Here is a 21,887-nt window from a genome sequence, read left to right as displayed (position 1 = left end):
CTGTAGACTGGCCAGTGACCTGTAGCATGACCTGGCAGGAAAAGATGTGCTGGGTCAATTATATTCTCTCCATGAAGATTTTCAACAGAGATATATTGAGAATTTCGAGTGGGAGCTGAAGCTGAAAGATCATTAAATTAAGAGAGACTTAAGATGCCCTAAGGGAGCTGTATTTGTGAGGAAGCAGAAGTTATGAGGAAGAGAAAAGATACATAGAGTCAAGTGCTGGCATAAAGACCTCTAAAATTGCAAGGGAGGATTCCTACCAGAACTACTGTTTAATTCAGGCTCTGTGAGGCCTGGACCTGTTATTAAAGTTTTATGAGATTCTATCTCCTTGTTAGCCATGTGAACCCTTATAATAAGGCATTTTCTTGGGCCACCCTGAGTGAGTGCATGTTAGAAATGCTTTCAGCTGCAAGGAACAGAAAACTCAATCGGCAGTGTCTTAAACGTAAGGACATTTATGTAACAAGAATTCCAGTTCCAGTGTTGATTCTGCAGCTTCATGATGTCAAGAAAGATCCAGGAGCCTTTGCCCTCTGCATGGCCTTGTTGCCTCACAGGACAGAACCTTCAGTAGATAGGGAGAGAAGTGGAGTAAACAAAACAAAACAAAACAAAACAACAAACCCTTCTCCTTGAACTTTTATGATAATTTCTATCAGAGGGGAAAATCTTCCCAGAAAGCCCCTGGCAGAAATCTCCTTGTGTTTCATTGGTCATGACTGGGTCACATGGCCACCCCTGGGTCAGTCACCAGCAAATTAGATTGGGATTACCCTACTGGATTAGAACCATTGTGATTCATGTCCTGAGGCTGGGCCCACTGTTGCCGGTAAGAAATTGGAATGATATTAGCAAGAAAAATGGAGAATGACTGTTGAATAGGCAACAAACTATCACAGATTAGATTTTCTGGAAACATATAAAATAGAATTTGGGATGCAAGTTATTTATTAGGATTAAAATGGTATCCTGGATGTAATCCTGGAGCAGAAAAAGGATATTAGGTACAAACTAAGGAAATCTAAAACTATGGACTTTTGTTAATAGTAATGTATCAGTATTGGTCCATTAATTGTGACAACTATATCATACTAATATAAGATATTAGTGATAGAGAAAACTGGGTATGGGGAATATAGGAACTCTCTACTATCTTATCAATTTCTCTGTACATTAAAAACTATTATAAAAAAGAAAGTATTTTATAAAACAAATAAACACCCATCAAAAGAAGGGACAGGGGGTGGGTAAGAGCATTGGGCAGAAGAAAATGTTGAACTGCAGTGCAGGCCCAACAGAACCTTGGCCAGCCCATTGTGGGGGCTCTGGAGACAGTATTGCCCATCTGTATGTCTGGCCTTTATCCTGCTGCCTCCCTCAGTCACTAGACTCAGACTGTGCCTGGAAGGCACAGTCTCGGGCTAGCTGAAGCTGGCCTTGGAGAAGCTGACAGCAGGAGACCATCTACCAGCCACGCTCCTTGCAGCTGGGTAGCAAGTCCCTCCCTGATGGGGATCTGGGTGGTGCATCTCCATGTCCACCGCACCAGCACTGTGTACCTCAGGGAACCTCCATGATGGGTATGGAGACGTGCCGCAGCTGCTGCAGGAGGTGCAGCCATTCTGACACTTGGAAGGGCACAAGTAGAAGAGACCCAGTGAAGATGCCTGGGGAACTCCCTACCAATCGTTGCTGCCACCTCAGAGTCACGGGGTGTCTGCGAGACACAAGAATTTCCAAGAACTATATTAAAGGGCTTTTAGCCTTAGGCTATTTACGAACTGTCCTTATTCCAAAATAGCATGTGCAAGTTGGTTATTTAGAACCTTAAATACATTTTTTCCCCATAGAAATAGTAATAATTAGGTTGACTAGTAAGCCCACAAAATACCACAACATATCTGAAGTAGTAGTATGATTTCACCTTTACCAACTACTATTTATAAAACCGTTTGTTCACAGTAAGATACATTCTGGATTCTAGGAAAGGACATGTCTCCCACGATGGGTGATCTGGAACAGAGCCACAGAAGAGAAGGTGGCATTTTATCTCTTACATAAGAAGATCAAAGAGTTAGGAGTTCTGGATTATAGTTCTGGTGTGGCTGTTTTCTTAGCACCGTTAGGGCATCTTTTTTTGTTCTGTTGAAGGATGGAGTCTAAGTAGATCATCTCTAGAGCCCCTCCTGTCCCTAACATTGACTATCTCTCTACAGTAAATAATTTGAATTAGGGAGCAAAAAACATTTTTATGCAATAGAACAAGACCGTGATTATAAATTCATATTTTTCTGGGGCTTCTTCATATGCATAGAATTACACAGTGACATAATTAGTAAAAAAAATGGACCTCCATGCTAAATCTAATGTGGATTTCCCCTGGATATAACAAAGAGGTCTCTGTCTTTCTCCAAAAACTGGGCTTGGTTAGACCAGACAGACAATGTCTTAGTCGGGGAATAGGGTGAAGAGAGTGAAATCCCCCTTCACTCCAAGCCCTGCCCAAGGTGGGAGAAAATTTCCATGGAGTGGAAGGCCAATGCTTTTGCTACTGTAGTTGCTTGTAGTCACACAGGATCTCTTGGGAACTGCCTGTAGTCTGAGCAGAGGTAGAGACCCACCAATTTGCTCCTGATCTGGCCTGGACTTGGTCTTTTTTGGCTCTCAGATCCTCAGCCTTGTGACACCATCCCCCCTCTTCCCTTGGAGGACATAAGGACACTTCTAGCTCAGGGGACCTGTGTCAGTGCCCTCGATGTGTAGGGTTATTGTGACCATTTATTTAGGCCAAAGCTTGTGTTGGTAATTTGGGGTTGTTAATATTCATACCAGAGTATGATTTTGAAACTCTCATTTCCATATGTAAGCTACAAATTAGACAATTTACAGTTGTCACGAGAAGTCTCCATGTAAAGCTATTTGTAGTTCCATAGTGAATAGGACAATAGCTATAGTTATCCAGGTCATTCAGGAAATAGTCTTAACTTTGTGAATTCCAAAGGTGATTCAAGTGAATGTCCCCGCCTTTGCCCGAATTGTCTGGGAAATTAGACAGAGCTGACATGATCCAGAAAAATAAAATAAGTATTTTTATTTAATTGTATGACTTAAGCTCTACTGCATGAGATCATACAAAAATCACATTGATCACTGATCTGCACTGTGTCATTGAGTCTCCTTGAAACTTAACACGAGTCATTGAAATTTATTTACCTTTAGCTTCTTCATTCATGAAATCAGGGTTGATAAAAATGTTTCCAAAACAGTGAAGTGTTTTCATATTTTTATTTTGTAGTCTTTTGAATGGTAGATTCTCAATTTTTTGTGGGTACCTGTTGCAGAAGAAATTTACATTTAATTCCCCCAAATCTTAAAGGTGCATCAGTGTTGACAATGGTCATTAATACACAGGGATCATAGATCCCAATGTACTACTACTAGCCAGCAGTTTCAAAATTTCCTCCAATACATCTTTTATTTATTTATTTTTTGCCACGCCATGGCTTGTGGGATCTTAATTCCCCAACCAGGGATAGATCCTAGGCCTTCAGCAGTGAAAGTGTGGAGTCCTAACCACTGGGCTGCCAGGGCATTCCCTAGAGGTGTTTGTGTCTATACTCTTCAAGAAGAATCAAATAACACCTCACCATTTTAAAAAAAGTAATTTCATCTACCTAATGCAGAAAACTTGCTTGCTTCTCTCACCAGTGTGCACTGCCCTCTCCTCTGTGGTGTGATCTAATACACGTGCATAGAACTGCAGGTCAGGCTGACCCAGCTTTTTGCTTTGGCAAAAAAATGCTTTGGGTCCAGCACCCACTGGACACTCAAAAAATGTTAAATGTAAGTTTCTTAAATTCTCCTGGTCTCAATTTTCTTATTTGACAAATAAGATGGTTTTCTCCTATGGCAGATACTATTGATTGGCTAACCCTGTAATCATTTCAAACCCCCCTTTCCTTGTCTACTTCTCAGTATGGAATAGAGACTGGAAGATGAAATATGACTTCACTTAGCCTCCCTTGCAGCTAGGCCTGGCTCATGTGACCTGTTTCCTTTTTTCTTTCTTAATTATTTAATTATTTTTTGGTTGTGTTGGCTCTTCATTGCTGCACGCGAGCTTTCTGTAGTTGGGCGAACGGGGGCTACTCCTTGTTGCGGTGTGTGTGGTTCTCATTGCAGTGGCTTCTTGTTGCGGAGCACGGGTTCTAGGCGCAAGAGCTTCAGTAGTTGTGATCACGGGCTCAGTAGTTGTGGTGCACGGGCTTAGTTGCTCCGCGGCATGTGGGATCTTCCCGGACCAGGGATCGAACCCACGTCCCCTGCATTGGCAGGTGGATTCTTAACCACTGTGCCACCTGGGAAGTCCTGGAGCATTTCTGAGAAGGGTTCTTTTCCTAGAGAAAGTGGCAGAGACATGGGGAGAAAGCCTGTTCCCTGCCTTCTGCTTCCTGCCTTGAAAGCATTTGTGGGGGAAAGAGACACATGGAATTGTGACAACTGTTTTGCCTCCATGTGTAAACAAGCATGAGTATGAAAAGCCAACCCTCTGAGGATGGTGGGGCCTGGAGATGGGAAGAGGCTGGCCCTTGGCCTGTTGCATCAACCTTGGAACTGTTCACCAATGGACTTCTTATTACAGTAAGTCTCCTACGTACAAACGAGTTCCGTTCTGAGAGCGTGTTTGTAAGTCCAATTTGTTTTTAAGTCCAACAAAGTTAGCCTCGGTACCCAACTAACACAATCTGCTACTGTTCTGCATTCAGGTCCTGTGCCTCCTCAAATAAAGAAATCCCCTTGCCATTTACTGCATCGTGAATCTCTTCCGTTCTTCAATTACTTCTTCCTCTTGTCTCTCTTTGTCCTTTCTCCGGGCCTCCAATTCCATCAGGTCTTCATTAGTAAGCTCCGTGTTTGCATTTTTGAAAGTTTGGAACTTGAAGGTTCGTATGTAGGGGACTTAGTGCATATGAAGTAAATCACATGTCTTTAGTTCTTAAGGTCAAATTTAACTCTTCAGCAAAGTCAGGTTTTCTCTTCCTTGCAGCAAAAGTCCATCTTAAGCCATCTTAACCACTACAAAGGGATGATTTCTAAAGTCACTTTGTTCTATGGTTCTTTTTCCTCCAGTATTGATGAAATCAAATATCTTCTTGGTATTGTCTAATTACAGGTGAGTTTCATTTCCCTTCCTGTCTTCTCTTGTGGAGGTGCTAATGAACAGTGAAATAACAATAGAGCTAATTAATAGGAGACACAGAAAAGTAGGAGATGAAGATTTCAAAATAACCCACAGTTGGGGAGGGGTGGTGGTGTTTTGGGATGAATTGGGAGGTTGGGATTGACATATATACACTAAAATGTATAAAACAGATAACTAATAAGAACCTGCTGTATAAAAAAATAATAATACATTCCAAAAAAAGAAACCCCACAGTTAACATAACTAGAAAATAATGATGAGGAAAATGCACCAAAGAAACTGGGGTACCTTGAGGTGATCGTTTCCATTTCCCTTGCCTATTCCCAGGAGACTGAGGAGGGTACATGAGCAGGACTCTAACAAGAATTTTAGTGAGTCACTCTCTCCAACCTATAAAACAACTTCAGCCTTGACAACAACACCCTCCCCCAAATAACTTTTACATAATCTGTGGAGGAGGGTAGCTTCCATACACAAGATGGAATATTCAGTGAAGAAGGTCACATCAGGACAATGGGGGAATAAATCTGGTTTTGTATTTGCATTGTGTCTCTAATCCTGGTGTCTGATAGCCCTTTACAAAGTCCAAGAAAAATGGAATTGAAAAGAGACTGTGGAAGCACCTGTTCAAAGCCATTTTCAAGCTGCCCACATTGGGTACTTGCTGGTTCCCTCTGGGAGGCGGAACGCTCAGTAGCTTCAAGAGGGACAGTGTAAGTCCACTTGAGAACAGGATTTGTACACCAGCATCTGTGAAGGATTTGCTCTGTTTGAGTCGCTGTGAATAACGGGGCTTTCCATAAATGTGCATAATAGCCATATATATCAGATTGACTAATACAACTCTGCTCAGGGGTTCTTCCTGTAATCTGCCTGACCTGATGTGAGGTCTCAGTGTGTGCCTTCTGGTGAGTTTTTATGTTTGATTAGTCAAAGCCTCTTAGGCTTCACCAAAAAATGAGTTTTTGGCTAGATAGTTTTTAGATAATAATGTCAAAAAATGATGGACAGTCCGAGTCATTGATAAAACAAAGTTACGTTAAAGGAATATTTCTCAATCATGCTACCCTTTTACCTTTTTTCTCGCTAGTCTCATGTACCCACAGAGGTATAAATTCTCTCCCCTTGGGTGTGTGTATGTCAGTTCCCACATTTATCTAAATTTGCAGTCAGAGAAGAGATGCAGTAGCTCTAGAGTTTAGTGCAAATGTAAGAACTCTGCTCCAGGGTCGACCAGTTGTAGGAAAGATAATAAAAGACTGATCCTGAGCTACTTTCATCACCTCTCTGGGTCTGAGTGGCTAATCTAGAGTGGGGCAACTGTCCTAAAATTACCTTTAGAATGATTCCTTACAGCTCTAACATGCCATGATTGTATTGAGTCTTCCAAATAAAGGTAAGGCTGTTCATTAGGAAAAAAATTTTCTTTTAAACTCTGAAAATGATTTCCAGGGAACAAATCCCTTGTAACTTCAAAAGCCTTTTGAGTAATTGCTTTTTCACCACAATGTTTTCTGTAGGCAATGTACATCCTGAACAAGCTCCCACTATATTCCTTTGGTACTTGGTTTCTCATTTAAAATAGTGATACCTGCCACTGCCTATATAATATGATAACCATTTTAAGGATAGTACTGAAACCAAGACTTTCTTTTTTGAAAATGGTTTTACAATCATGTTCCAATGCATATAGTATAATGAAACCCAGAGATTTGTTTAAAATATAAACAGGATGCAAAAATTGTTTTTAGAGGGGGCAGGAGGAAACTGTGGGAAGTGATGGATATGTTTATGGCGTAGATTGTTGTGATGGTTCCATGGGTGTATACTTATCCCTAAACTCATCAAGTTGTATACATTAAATATGTAAAGCTTTTAAGGTGTCAATAATACCTCATTAAAGTGGTTTAAAAATTATTTTTAGATTTCTCTATCATATCATTGTTAATTGGTAGGAAGCGTTAGAATTACATGATAACATGTTTATAGAGCCCCTGTTAGCTTTCATAAGAGAAGCTGTGAGTTCTTTTGTAGAAAATTTTAAAACCTCAAGAATATAAGTAATAACTGTCTTTTAAAAATAAGTTCTAGCAGTTTGCTTAGTACTCTATGAAACATGAGAGAAACACAATTCATGATAATGAGAATGACGATAAAAATTGCTATCATTGAGTGCCTACTATGTGTCAATTGATTACTATCCAGCGTTATTTCTAATGTTTATAACAATGATATGAAGAAAGTGTTATTAGTTCCCTTTTACAGATAGAAAAATTGACACTCAGAAATGCTAGGGAGTAGCACTGGCATTTGAACTCAGGTCTACCAGACTCCTTCCATTATGCCAGGCTGAAAGGCATTTCTGCTCATCATTTTTGCAAAAATGATTCATATACATTAAGGAAGCCTGTCGGACCCAAACCATGGTACGAAAAACTAAAGTTAAACAGTCTGAATGAAAGCCCTATTCTTTTAGAAAAAAAAAAAAAAAACATTAGAAGAGAGGGTAGGGACATGAAAAATAGTAGCAGACACTTGTATGGTGCCACTTTGTATGAGGCACTGTTCTAAGTGCTTTATGAATAGAAGTATATTTAAAGCTCATAGCAACCTTAGGGACACATGATATTATTATCACCCTGATTTTCCAGATTAAGAAACAGAGGCATGGAGAGATTAAACAGCTCGCTGAAGGTATCTCAGCTAGTAAGTTGCAGAGCTGGGCTTTGATTCCAGGCAATCTGGCTCCAGAGTCCATGTTCTTAATCCTCTCAGTCTACTACCTTTGTTTAATTCCTTGTGTTTAATTCCTCTTATCAGATACAATCTAATAATGGGTCCTGCTGAACCTCCTGTAAACCAGGGTATGAAGGCATTTGAAGATCTCTTAGATGTCCCTATTATTTTGTGCTTGGAATAGAAGGAAGGAATATTGCCCCTTCTATGGCTGTGAGATTGCTTGTAGTCATACAGTCCCCAAGCAACACCATCTGCCTCCTATCATGGTAGGGTTGCCATGATAAAAACCTCTCTTTCTCCATACGGTCTCCTCCATATGTTTCCCTCCATATTCTTAAGCCAGGAAACAACTGGCACCCCAAAGAATTTTATAATAATTGTTATTAGGTATACATAAGTATAAAATATTCCTGTCTTTTGGAAGTTCATTGGCCAGAGAGAGAAGGAGAGAGAGAGACAGAGAAGAATGTGAACCAATTATACAACAGTAAGGGTCAATGTGATAAGGAACCAGTGTGGGCTGCCCTTGTCCAGGCGGGCTTCCCTGGAGATATAGGACTAAGCTGGACCTTGAAGAATGATTGTTTTGGCCAGGCCAGCAGGATGGTCAGAAGTAGAATGAAAGGAAGAGAGGGCAGAGAGGCACTGTGGCTAAAGGGGCACCGTCTTTCTACTCCCCCTGCATCTATTTATGGCTTGTGTCCTGCTGCTGCCGCCAAGTGCCTCTGATTTGCCCTCTCTAAGTCCCAGCCCTTCCTTAGGCCCAAGAAGATGGATGGCTAGCATATTTTTGTGTGCAAAATGGGTGATCTGGGTCCAATGAGACATCTGTCTTCTAGTGAGTTCTCTATGAAGCAATGAGAACACTGTTTTTGAAGAAAGTTAACGGAGTAGCTACAATACCAGTAGGCATTGACATAATGACTGGATGGATTGAAGCCTTAGGCTATTAAAGCCCCAGTAATCACATAGCGCAACAACATCAAATTTGACAAGGGCTACAGTTTACTCTGCACACAAGAGCTCACGACTGCCACATCATTCCTTTGCCGAAGTACACAAAGTCCTGTACCTGCTGCAGATGCGTTTTCTCATCTGTAAAATGGGGACAATAACTATATCTACCTCCGTGGGTTGTTGTGAAGATTAAGTGAGTTTATGTACGTAAAGTGCTTAGACAAATCCCTGTTGGTTCATATGTCACGCATGGAGAAATGTTCTTCGAAGGAGGTGCCAGCTAGCTAGCTAGCAGGAGTGATACAGGCCACGTGTAAAAAATGTATGTTGAAAGAGATGAATTTTAGAAATGGGGCTCAGAGGGACAGATCCTTTTCCAGGGCCTAATGGGGGATATTTAGGAGAAGACATGCTGATCTCTATTTCTTTAAGGCTGTAACCTGTAAGGAGTGACTTTCTCTAAGAAATGTCCCATGAACCAGGTCTGGTTCATTTGCGAACAGTGGGGTATATAAGGAATAGAATTTGCCTTATTTTTCACACATTTTAAACAAACTGGTAGTTGTTGAACAGAGCTTTATTATATTTCATATGAAGCAAAAACCAATGATAGGCTATAAGAAAGGACCCCAATATGATGCCTCAGTAGCTCTCATTCTTGAAAATTATCTGCACTTTGTGGTGGGAGTAAAATGAGATCAGAGGATTACAAAGGGGGCTTCAATTAGACTATAACATCTTATTTCTTAAAGCAAAGGAGTTGAAGCAAAAAGGCATAATGTTAACTCTTGTTTAATCTGTACACTATTAGATTCTTTTCTCTATTATTCTGCATTTTTGAAAATTTTTTATCTTTTACCCAGAGAGACGTTGCCCCCAGTTTATTTTCTCTTGCCATCCATATAAGCAACTTTGTACCATATTCCCACTCCCACTCCCGCTTTCTTCCACAAATCTCTCTATCACTACTAGGAACAGTAGAGTGTTTTGCATCTTTCTCTTCGGGGATTTCCACTTCAGCCTGACCAGTTTCGGTAAATACTAACCCAATTTTTCCTTTCATCTCAGCTAGCACACTTCGTAGCAACTATTTGCAGGGCTTCATTCTGAGAATAAGATGTCTGCATCCACTCCCCAGTGACGTAGCAGACATACGAAACCTAGTAAAAACGAAACTTCTGAGGCAACCTTGATAGGATGATCTCTCTCACTAGGGAGAGCAGTGGGTAGAAGTGTTGTGAGGGACACAAGCAGTTACGGTGGTGGAGATGAGGGAAATGTCACCAAAGGGGTAGAGGGCTGGGAGTGGGGACACTTGGCAGACAGTTCCAGGACTACCTCTGTTGCCTTGGTGACAGCAAAGTGAGCAAGGAGGCAACTTGTTGGTTGGATAAGAGCTGGTCTGATGACTTGCTAGCCAGCTGGCCCTCTGATGCTGACTTGAGTCAACATGCAACTTGAGTTTGTTGGTTTCTATAGAGGAATGAGGTCCCTTGAGTTGCACAGACTCTAGAGACCACTCTCTATGCTGGCAAACCTGTCACTAGCATTGAGCTCAGTACAAAGTAGGTCCTCCCAAATGCTTGTTGACTGACTGAATGATGACTGTCAACATGAATGCACCCTTAATTATAAATATTAAAATCAATAGTAGCCTTTTAGTGCATACAGACTTTCTGGTGCCTTGTTTCCTCCTTGTTGTACAGAGTAGCCAGGGGCTGTGCTCCTTGGCAGAGTTGTTAGGGTGTGTGAAAACATGCTCTGAAGCTTGTCCTTTCACCTTCACCTGGTCAGTTTCCCCTTGAATTCTCTGATTCCCCCTGAATAGCTTTTAAAAAAAAATTTATTTATTTATTTATTTTTGGCTGTGTTGGGTCTTCGTTGCTGCACGTGGGCTTTCTCTAGTAGTGCTGAGCGGGGGCTGCTCTTCGTTGCGGTGGTTGGGCTTCTCCTTGCGGTGGCTTCTTTTGCTGTGGAGCACGGGCTCTAGGCGCGCGGGCTCAGTAGTTGTGGCACGTGGGCTGTAGAGCGCAGGCTCAGTAGTTGTGGCGCACAGGCTTAGTTGCTCCGTGGCATGTGGGATCGTCCCGGACCAGGGATAGAACCCATGTCCCCTGCATTGGCAGGTGGATTCTTATCCACTGCGCCACCAGGGAAGTCCCTGAATAGCTTTTTAAATGTAAGGCCCTGAGAGAGACAGCCCATGTCTTCTGCAAGCTCTATGTGCCCTGCCAGGACCTTGTGGGCTTTCAACAAGTCATCTGGGGACTTCCCTGGTGGCGCAGTGGTTGAGAATCCTCCTGCCAATGCAGGGATCAACACGGGTTCGACCCCTGGTCTGGGAGAATCCCACATACCATGGAGCATCTGAGCCCATATGCCACAACTAATGATCCTACACTCTAGAGCCTGCGAGCCACAACTACTGAGCCCACTTGCCACAACTACTGAAACACGCACGTGCCTAGAGCTTGTGTTCCACAACAAGAGAAGCCACCGCAGTGAGAAGCACGTGCACGGCAACGAAGAGTAGCCCCCACTCACCGCAACTAGAGAAAGCCCGCGCGCAGCAATGAAGACCCAACGCAGCCAAAAATAAATAAATAAAATAAATAAATTTACTTAAAAAAAATGTCATCTGATGAGTTCCAGTTGGTTGGCAGATACAAAAAACAGCTGTGATTTCCAGAGACAGAAATCTGTAACTGCTGAAATTTGTTATCTTTACATTGTCTTTTATCTCTTGCTTTAGATAACAGTCTTCACTGTTTTGTATTTTACAGTCGAGTAAACTAGTTAAAGATCACCCTTTGACTGTTTTGCTATCTCAGTGCACGCACTTTGATTGCTCCCTTCAAAAAGTTTGCTGCCAGTACTTTAATTATGAATTCCAAATGGCATCTTAAACTTGCTTAAGAAAGTTGAAAAGGATATTTTTGAAAATGTATACATTGCTCTTCATTGATTCACTGTTTTAGTCAACAAAAATGTAAGAAGCCACCCCCTGACTGCATCATCCTGGATTAGTTGCTTGCCCATCTCTAGCTGCCTCAGTTTCTTCCTATGCGAGATAGAGCCAGTAATAGTATTTATCTCATAGATTGCCATAGAGATGAAATGCTCAAAATAAAAAACTCGCCTTCAAGAATATGACAGTCTAGTTGGGCAACATTGACTCTAAATAATGTTAAATAACAGCACAGAACTGAGTTGCCAAGTGAGTGTACGGATAACACACACTCTGGAGCAGTTAGGCCTTCTCTCTTATTTAGGAATGATTTTCTCTGTTCAGTCCTGTTTTTGTTCTACTCCCAGACCAGTCAGAGTCTCCTGCAGAGTTCTCACTGGCTGAACTCCCAGCTCATCCAAAGATCCCATCTGCTCCCAGTTCTGCCTCCCAGCTCTGCCTAAGCAAGTAGCACTCCTGGCCAAGCCTTGAGCCTCAAGGCTGGGGTGTCCACTGTCCTCTCAACCACACAGATCTCTCCTTTTCTAAGACAGGTAACCTCTTCCACCTGCTCTGACGTATGCTTCTCCAATGGGAAATTTGCTCCCTGGGTTGTCAGAAGCAAAATTCTTGCTTATTCTTTACTAAAAACTTGTAACCAGCTCTAGCCATGCATAGACATCAGCCTGAGAACACTAAGTAGAAAGCAGGGTGCTGGATGTGGTGGGCTGACTGGTTGTTGCCAGGACAGTGTCATACAATAGAAGATCTATTTTTTCTGTAGAGGGTGTTTTTGTTTCACCCACTACAGTTGAATCAAATTTAAAAAAAAAAAAATATATGTTTTAAACCATTTCGAGTTCCTCCATAAATGAAGTGGAAAATCAGAGATAACACATCGGATGAAATGCAACAGGGTATAAGACTTCCACTTGTTTGACATTCTTTCCAACACCTGGTACTGTTAGTCTTAACTTCAGTCATCTTGGTAGGTGTATTGGGGTTTCCCGTTGCAATTTTTATTTGAATTTTCCTCATGCTCAAAGACTGATTCAGTGCTTTTTCATATGTATATTGGCTGTTTAGATATCCTCTTTCATGGGGTTCTTCTTCAGGTGTTTTTGCCCATTATTCTTATTGGGTGGTCTATTTTTCTTACTGATTTGTATGAGTTCTTTATATATTTTGAACATATAGACACTATAAAGGCAACAGAAAGAAAGCAGGGTACTGGATGAAGGGGGTGTTATTTATCCCACTTGTGGCAAAGGACAATCAGCTTTTGACATTAGTCAGGAAATAAGTCCCTCTATGGTCTAAATGTGTTTAACCTAAATTTATTTTTGTTTTTTCTGTTGCTCTTTGTCTTTGAGATTGCTGATTTCAGGTATTTCCAGTTTGCCCTTTAAGCCCAAACTACATCAATTTTATGCACTTTTCTTTTATTAGCTAGTCATTTTATTTCTCATGATATTCCTAAACATATTCTCACTAATCTCTAACGCTTACCCCAGGGTACTCTGCACCAATATTTTTATTACTCACTATAATGCAGTTTCTGCCACCTCTTTAAGGTTACAAAATGAACTAACTTTGTTTTAGGGTCTTTGGAATGACAAATATTAGGTGAATTTCTTATCACTGAGAATCACTGAGAAGCACTGAGAAGGTATAGTGAATGACAGGTACAATCTAAAATTAAATGGTTTGTGGCTCTTATCTTTCCATCAGAGTTCAGCAAGAATACATGCTGTTTCTCATGGAGTCTCAGCATCAGGCAAAGGCATAGATCTGTCACTCAAACCACATGGTGGCTCTGAGACGAACAGCACTCTTCCAGCTTATTAGTTTAAATAAGCAAAATGAGCTAATTCCTGCCCCAACCGTAGCCATCCAGAATAGAGATGTGTTAAAAAAGAAACAACAGGCCCAAAATGGAGTCACCTGTGCTAAGCCCCACCAAGACTTAATACCTAACCTAACTGTAGTTTCAGCTTCTTCCAGGAATGTGGCCTTTAATCAATCAATCTGGAATTACCTGGTCAGCCCTAGTAGACCTGCTGCCCGCTAGACCCCTGCCTTCCCCCAAAGGAAGGTGACCTTGCCTGAAATAATCCACTCTTTGCCAGAAATTTCCTTTTTTCCAAACCCTTCTGCCTATAAAAGCCTTCCATTTTGTACATCTCCCCAGAGCTCCTTTCTGTCTGCTAGATGGGATGCTGCCTGATTCATGAATCATTAAATAAAGCCAGTTAGATATTTAAAATTACTCAGTTGAATTATGTTTTTTTTTTAAAACAGATGATGGACACATCCCAGACTCTTAGGAACTGGAAGGAGGCCGTCCTGGGAGGGTAGGACTCTATCTCTCCATTGATGCCTCTCCCACCCCCAAATATGGGCAAACTCTGGTTAAAACAAATATTGATGGTAAAGTCATCTTGAAAAGGGAATGAGCTGAGAAGTACGGGAAAAGGCTCCTACATCCAGCTGCCTGGGAGGGAGGGAGGGAGTGGCAGCCAATTTATGAGTACTTTCTTTCTTCCCTTTAGATTCTCCATGGGAGGTTTGGACTCAAGGTACTTAATTTCCACATATTTTGACAGGGTGTGTCAGTTAAAGGCATAGATTTTCATGCCTAATGAGTGTGCTTAAGTCTGATTGCCTCAGTAGAGCTTCCCCATACATTTCCAAGCCCTTCCTCATCTCTTGTATTTCTGATCCCCTCTAGCATCTGATCTGAATCACACACCCCTACTCAGTTATTCACAGCTCCAGGCCTGGAAGTGCTCATGATCAAGTGGGCTTAGCTATTGTACATAGGTGCTTGTGTACAAATCTCTGCCCCCCAACCCAGTTATACATTCACTGAGTGCAGGCAGGATCCTTATTAGGCTTTGTATTCCTGAAGCACCTAACACAATGCCTAGGGGAGTGAAAGCACAGTTGCAGCATTATCTCTTCCAGATAAGACAGTCTGAATGAGAGAAATAGGAAGAATAGAGAAGGCTCTGTTGTTTTCAGGGGGACAGTCATCCTTTCCAAAGTCATGGTGCTGGGAAAATGGCCTCTCAGTAAGCCAAGAGATGAAAGCAGAGAGAAGGGTGCTTTCCAAGTGTCAGATTATACAAAAGATGGGACACAGAGCCATATGTGAGGGTTGGTCAGAAAGATGTATGGTCAGTTAAAGTTCACTTGGTCAGTGTGACCACAAAGCTCAAGGGATACTTAGTGTTGCCTGGTGATAAATTTCCAGTCAACTCCCTATTCTCTTAGATGTCCATTCTACACTTTCTCTCTCCTAAACCATCAACACTTCCCCCTTCCTTACTCTCAGCTGAAGACCTTGCTTCTTATTTCTTACTGAGAAAATAGATGTGGTCCGAAGAGAACTACCATAAGCCTCCACCACCTGAACTCCCCACCCATCTCTATCTGCATCCATTTTCCCTGTCTTCCCTCTTGTGATCCGGAATGAACTGACTCTGCTCCTATCTAAGGAAGGCCAACCCCTCTCTTCTGCATGATTTGGCCTCTTTCTCTTTCCCACATTATTAGTTTTTTGTTTTTTTTCCTTTCTCCTGGAGCTTTCCCATTAGCCTGCAAATCAAAACAAAAGAAAGCTTTCATTGACCCCATGTTCCCTTCCAGCTACCTCCTCAGTTTTCAGCTTCTTTTTATAGGAAAATGTTCAAAAGAGTTATATTTCATCCTTGAATCCACTTCCTTTCCTCCCATTCTCTCTTGAACCAATTTAAACAAGGCTTTATCTCTACCACCCTACCGAACAGCTCCCTTCAGCGTCACCAATGAGCTCCATGTTGCCGAATCCAGAGATCAACTCTCAGCCCTATCTGATGTCAACATGGTTGATTACTCCCTCTTTTTTGAAACACCTTCTTTACTTAGCCACTGGGGACACTCTCTGAATCCCTTCCTACCTCATTCAGTCACTTTTGCTGGATCCTCTGAACTCTGTGATGGTAGGCCCTGTGCTCAGCCCTTGGACCTCTTTATCTGCATCGACACTCACTCACAAGATGACCTCATCCAGGTGCATGACTTTAAATGCCATGTATAGGCTGATAACTCCCTAATCGATAACTCCTTCTCCTCCATCTATGACTCGGTAATCTGTAAGTCTTGACCACTCCTCCAGACTCCAGTGGGGAAAATCCGTTGCCTACTTGTCATCTCCACTTGGATACGGAATAAGCATCTCAAATTAACATTTACAAAAACAAGCTTCTGACATCTCACTGCCTTCCTATTTCAGTCCAAGCTGCTATCATTTCTTGCCTAAACAATTGGAATTGCCCATTAATGGTCTTCCCTGCTTTCGCTTTTGCCCCTCTGCAGTGTATTTGCCACATAGCAATCAGAGATTTGCGTTTTAAAATAAAGTCAGATCATGTTATCTTTCTTGTTAAAGAGAAAGCCACAGGACCCAGAATGACATCACTTGTGCTAAAGCCGATGATACCAAACCTAGACTTATTACCTGACTTAATTGCAGCTTCTACTTCCCCAGAAATGTAATCTTAACCAACCAGTCTGGAATTTTTCTGATCAGCAGCAATGAGATATTCTGTCAAGCAGGCTCTCTCCATCCCTCAGAGGAATAAGAGGCAGGTGCATGATAAAACCCTTGCAGGTTCCTTGCCCCACAAAAGAAAATGTCCTGACCTAAAAACAGTCCTTCCTTTTCTTTTGCTCACAGCCCTCTTGCCCCACCTTTTTTTCTTTAAAAACCTTCCATTTTGTACAGCCTCTCAGAGCACCCTTCTAGTTGCTAATGGGATACTGCCTGATTCATGAATTGCCTAATAAAGACAATTTAGATCTTCAAATTTACTCGATTGAACTTTGTTTGTTTGTTTTTGCAGTACGCGGGCCTCTCACTGTTGTGGCCTCTCCCGTTGCGGAGCACAGGCTCAGTGGCCATGGCTCACGGGCCCAGCCGCTCCGCGGCATGTGGGGTCTTCCCAGACCGAGGCACGAACCCGCGTCCCCTGCGGACTCTCAACCACTGCGCCACCAGGGAAGCCCCTGAACTTTGTTTTTTAACGCTCTGCTCAAACCCTCCAATGGCTTCCCATTTCTTTCGGAATAAACTCTGAAGTCGTTACCATGGCTGTCTTAGTCCATTCAGGTTGCTGTAACAAAGTACCATAGATTAGGTGGCTTATGAACAACAGAAATTTATTTCTCACAGCTCTTGAGGCTGCAAGTTCAAGATCAGGGTGACAGTATGGTTGAGTCCTGGTGAAGACTCTCTTCCAGATTGCAGACTGCTGACTTCTCACATAGTGGAATGGGTGAGGGAGCCCTTCGGAATCTTTCATAAGGGCACTAATCGCATTCATGAGGGTTCCACCTCATGACCTAATCACCTTCTAAAGGCTCCACTTCCTAATACCATCACATTAGGAGTTAGGATTTCAAAACATGACTTTGGGGGGGATACAAACGTTTAGTCGATAACAAATACCCTATCTAATCTGGCCGATATCACCTCTCCGATCTCATTTTCTGTCCCTGTCCCTGTCCTCACTCTACTCCAGGCACCCTGGACCTCTTATAGCTCTTTAAACACTCTTAAGAAAACCTCCTCCTCAAGCTTTTGCATTTGCTGTTCCTTCTGCCAGGAGTGCTCTTCCCCTGAAATCCCTACTTCCTTTGTGCATCTGCTCAAATGTTTCTTTAGAGATGCCTCCCCTGACTATTGTCTACTTTATACTAATTAGCTCTCCTCCCCTCATTTTCTCTCACTCTCTATCCCTTCCCCTGCAATATATATATATATATATATATATATATATATGTATTTTTTAATAGCTCTTATCATTTGACATTTGTATGGAACAGGATCCTGGTAGGAAATAGATGACACATTTGTTGGGGTAATTTAATGAAAGAACTATTTTCAAGGATGTGGGCAGAGTTAAGAGAACCAACCAGAGATGGTTAAGCATCAGGGTTTGGCAAAGTGGGAAGCTATTTTAAGGAAAGCTTGGTGGCCCTGATAGGACAAGGAAGGAAGCTGATACTGGAACCCAGAGAGAACTGTTGACATGGTGGAAAGGCCTTCCATGGAGCTGTGGCCTTAGGTAGAGGAACATAGCCACTGCCAAATGACTACCTGATAGAGGAAGGGCCAGGGGAGAATTGCCTTCTTTTTTGTTCTGACCTCCTATCTCCTGCTGGTGCCCCACATTGGCTAAACCAATCTGGAAGTCAGTGGTCAAGGAAGCCCAAGTGAAGCAAGAGATAGAGGTCAGCCTCCTGGGGCACAAAGCAAGGTGGAAAAGGGTGGAGACTGGAGCTGGAGTAGAAAAGAGAGACTGTCCAGCACACGTTAGCTATCTGCATATTCGTTGATGGTCTTTTTATCCCATTAGATTGTAAGCCCTGTGGAAGCAGGAACTAAAACAGTGCCAGGCACAAAGAAGGTGCTCAGTAAACATTTTAAAGTGAATGAGTGGATGACATGTAGGCGTGTAGTTAGATGGGCAGCAAGGTGTGATCTGTGAGGTCATGACCCTGGGACCATGTGCTTAAGGGTGAGGAGTCACTAGGAGAACCAGCAAATCTGACAGCCATCTTCAGGAACAAATGGGCAAAACTTGACACAAAGCTCAGCCCAGAGTAGGCAAGGCAGTCCCCCCAAACTCAGCCAACTATGGCATTATGTAGGACATACAAATGTGCTGAGAGTGTAAAAAGCAGCCAGCTGCAACAACAACAGTAGTTATAGCAGAGAAAATTTGCTGGTAGAAGGAGAAAGTTCTTGCATTATAATCACTAGAAATCAAAGCACACAGAGAGACCCCAAGAGCCCCACAGTCATCAGGAAGATTAGCGTAAAAAGCCAGAAGCAGACAAACTGGATCCCTTTTGTGGCACACCCATGATTGGGGTGTACAGGGTCCCCTTCATCTGTATAGGCTTGGCACTATAGCTTCTGGTAGGCAGACCTGGTGCCTTAACCATTTCCACACCAAAAAATGTAATCGTATTTGTATCTTATGATTTTTAAAAGGACCCTATGGAAGATTCTATAGGGAAAACAGAAGAAGCAATTTCTGTTGCACACTACATAGTAAACAACTGCAAATGTGGTTGCCAGATAAGTTTGTCCAAATCCCTCTCTCCTTCTCCACCTCTTCTACCTTCTCCACCAGACAGCTCAGTTCAGTCCCCAACTTGTCTACTTACTCAGTCTGCAAAGCAAAGACCCTCTTCGAATGGCAGTTTAGGAAACATCTGTTGCTGCCAGAGAAGGACCTTAGGGGTTCCGCCCCCAACTCAAAGGAGCAAATAAAATATTTCTCCCAAGCACCCACATAGTCTTCCTGACAAGAGGGCCATAAACGGAATTTTCTCTAACTTATTACACAGATGAAAAATTTATCTAGGACAGTAGTTGTTAAACAACCGATGTGTAGGTCATTCATCCTCTTCCTTCTCACCTCATTCATTTTGCTGCTTCTTAAATCTTAAGTTAAAGAAGCCCCTCAGGTACTGTGAACCAGACATCCCAAGCTGGGTAGACTCAACGCACCACCCAGCACTGATGTATGTGCTAAGGCAGGACAGCCTCATTGGAGGCTGCTAGGCCGCGTGTTCCACAGATGTCAGGTACAGTTCCGGTGCCAGCTGTGTTATCCTGGAACCAGCTGGGAGAAATACAACAGCAAGAGGCAATGCCCTGTAAGAACCTTCACTCTCTCTTCAATACCAGTGTGGAAGCGTGAGACTGTGTCAAAATGCACGATGGGGACAAAGCAGGTACTGATGGGGAAGGGAGACAGCACGTGAATAAGAAGGATCAGGTTGGAAAAGTCTTCTGGAGTATGTGGGTACCTAGGGGGGGCACAAGGTGCAGTGTACGTGAGAGGTTGTGTGCATTTTCCAGTTGGGAAGACACCTGAAGCCTCTAGGTTACTGAAGAGCTTGTTGTGTTCACAGAGCAGAGAGAAGGATTCAAGATGTCTCTGAAGCTAACTCAGCATAAGCCAGTAACAGGGCAGCTGGGAGGCCAGTCTGGGTGAAGCAGTGAGCAGGGGAGTCTAGTCGAGGACCAGACGGTAGGGAAAAGGTGGATGATGAGGGAGCTAGGGAAGCACACTGGCCAGAAAGGACATTGTCATCCTGCCCTGCCTTTGTGTGGCCTTGACAGTAGTGCTTCATCTGACCTGAGGGCAGTGATCCAGAGGGACAGCATTAACACCAGTTGGGGTAGAGTCATACTTTCTGTGAAAATGCCCTTAAAAATCCAATCATTTTCAAGTTTTGAGATTTTTAAGAAAAGACTTTAGTGTAGAGTTCATGCTCTTATTTATTTATTTATTGGCTCTGTTGGGTCTTAGTTGCGGCACTCGGGATTTTCGTTGCGGCGTGCAAGATCTCCTCGAGGGCTCTTTGTTTTGGTGCACAGGCTTCTCTTTAGTTGTGGCATGTGGGTTTTCTCTCTCTAGTTGTGGTGCGTGGGCTCCAGAGTGCATGGGTTCTGTAGTTTGTGGCCCGCGGGCTCTCTAGTTGAGATGCCTGGGCTCAGGGGTTGTGGCATGTGGGCTTAGTTGCCCCACGGCATGTGGGATTTTAGTTCCCCAACCAGGGATCGAACCCACGTCCCCTGCATTGGAAGGTGGATTCTTTACTACTGGACCACTAGGGAAGTCCCCATGCTCTTATTTATGCCCTATGACAGGAATGTACCTTTCAACAAATTCACCATGTCCACTTTCCCCTGCAGAGTTAATGTGGATGTGCTACAATATTTTGTGCTCTGGAGTATATGACCTGCCTTCAAAACCCTTATAACTGGCTTGCCATTTGGGTTCACACTGAATCAAAATAACCCTCGAGTTCCATCAGTGAGGGTGCAGTGCAGGAGGAGCCGTGGTTGGGTGTGAACTCTCAGGGCAAACTGCTGGTGTTGGTTTACTCTGATTGGCTGACATTCCTGAGCGTTGACTCTAATCTCCAGATTCAAGGATGGAGGATGGAGAAAGACTCACATCCGCACTTAGACGGCCTTGAGCTCCAGGAGCTGGGATGTCTCAGGGACCTAGCCTGTGGAGGGCAGCAGAAGAGTCAGCCTGCAGTTGAGTGGACCGCCCTTAAGCAGAGACATAATCCAGATACACATGGGGGGCCACACAGTGAAATGGCAGAGCTATGCATGGCATGGCACATACTGTGGATGAGTGAATTCGTGGAAACTAAATTCCATTAAGATGCAACACTGCTTTATACTTCTAAAAGCTCTGGATAACCTGAATTTTGGCCTGAGAGAGAGACTCTCACTGATGGAGTTTCAGCAAACTTCTTTGAACTGTTGGGAGTGTTCAAGGCAGCAAACAAGGGGCAGCTTGTGGGCATCCGGCAGACTGACTTGACCGTGGGAAGCTTCCAGAGTCTGCCCTGCACTCAACTGCTTGGCCTAGATCAGCAGCTTAGAAAAGAAAAAAATAATTAGACACCACAAGTCTCCCTTATGGCTTAAGATTCTCTTCACCTTCTGGCACCTCCACCGGTATGTGGTGCTTTGGGCAGTGGTTCTTTGAGTTTCTGCCTCATTCAAGAAGTCTTTGAAGTGAGTCTCAGCAGAAGCCAGGCTGGGATAGAGGGCAGGTAGTAGCTTGGTCTCCATTCATTTTTTACAAAGGCTGCTTAAAAAAGAAAAGCTAATTGTGGCATCCCAATACCCAGGTGACGTGAGGGCTGCTACAAATGGCCTCCTTGGGCACAGCAGTTCTGGGTGGTTGTCTGTCCTTGGCCTTTGCTTCAGTTACCAATTCCTTTAGGTTGTCTTCCTTCCTCCCTCCCTTCCTTCTTTCCTTACTTTCTATTTTTTTTCTTTTTTTCTAATCCACATATTTTACATAGGGCCTGACCCCGTCACTGCCCCAGGTTTGATTAACTTAGGGAAACCCTTCATCATACCCAGCTGCTGATTTCAGATGCAGGCTGCGGAGATAAAAAACTGTCAAGAGGGGAAAATGGATGAGCAGCAGATAAATGGGG

Source organism: Neophocaena asiaeorientalis, unplaced genomic scaffold (genome assembly GCF_003031525.2).
Source record: "Neophocaena asiaeorientalis asiaeorientalis breed wild unplaced genomic scaffold, Neophocaena_asiaeorientalis_V1.1 scaffold102, whole genome shotgun sequence".
NCBI classification, from domain to species: domain Eukaryota; kingdom Metazoa; phylum Chordata; class Mammalia; order Artiodactyla; family Phocoenidae; genus Neophocaena; species Neophocaena asiaeorientalis.
The sequence above is the reverse complement of the archived record's forward strand: the minus strand, read 5'-3'. Positions refer to the sequence as shown.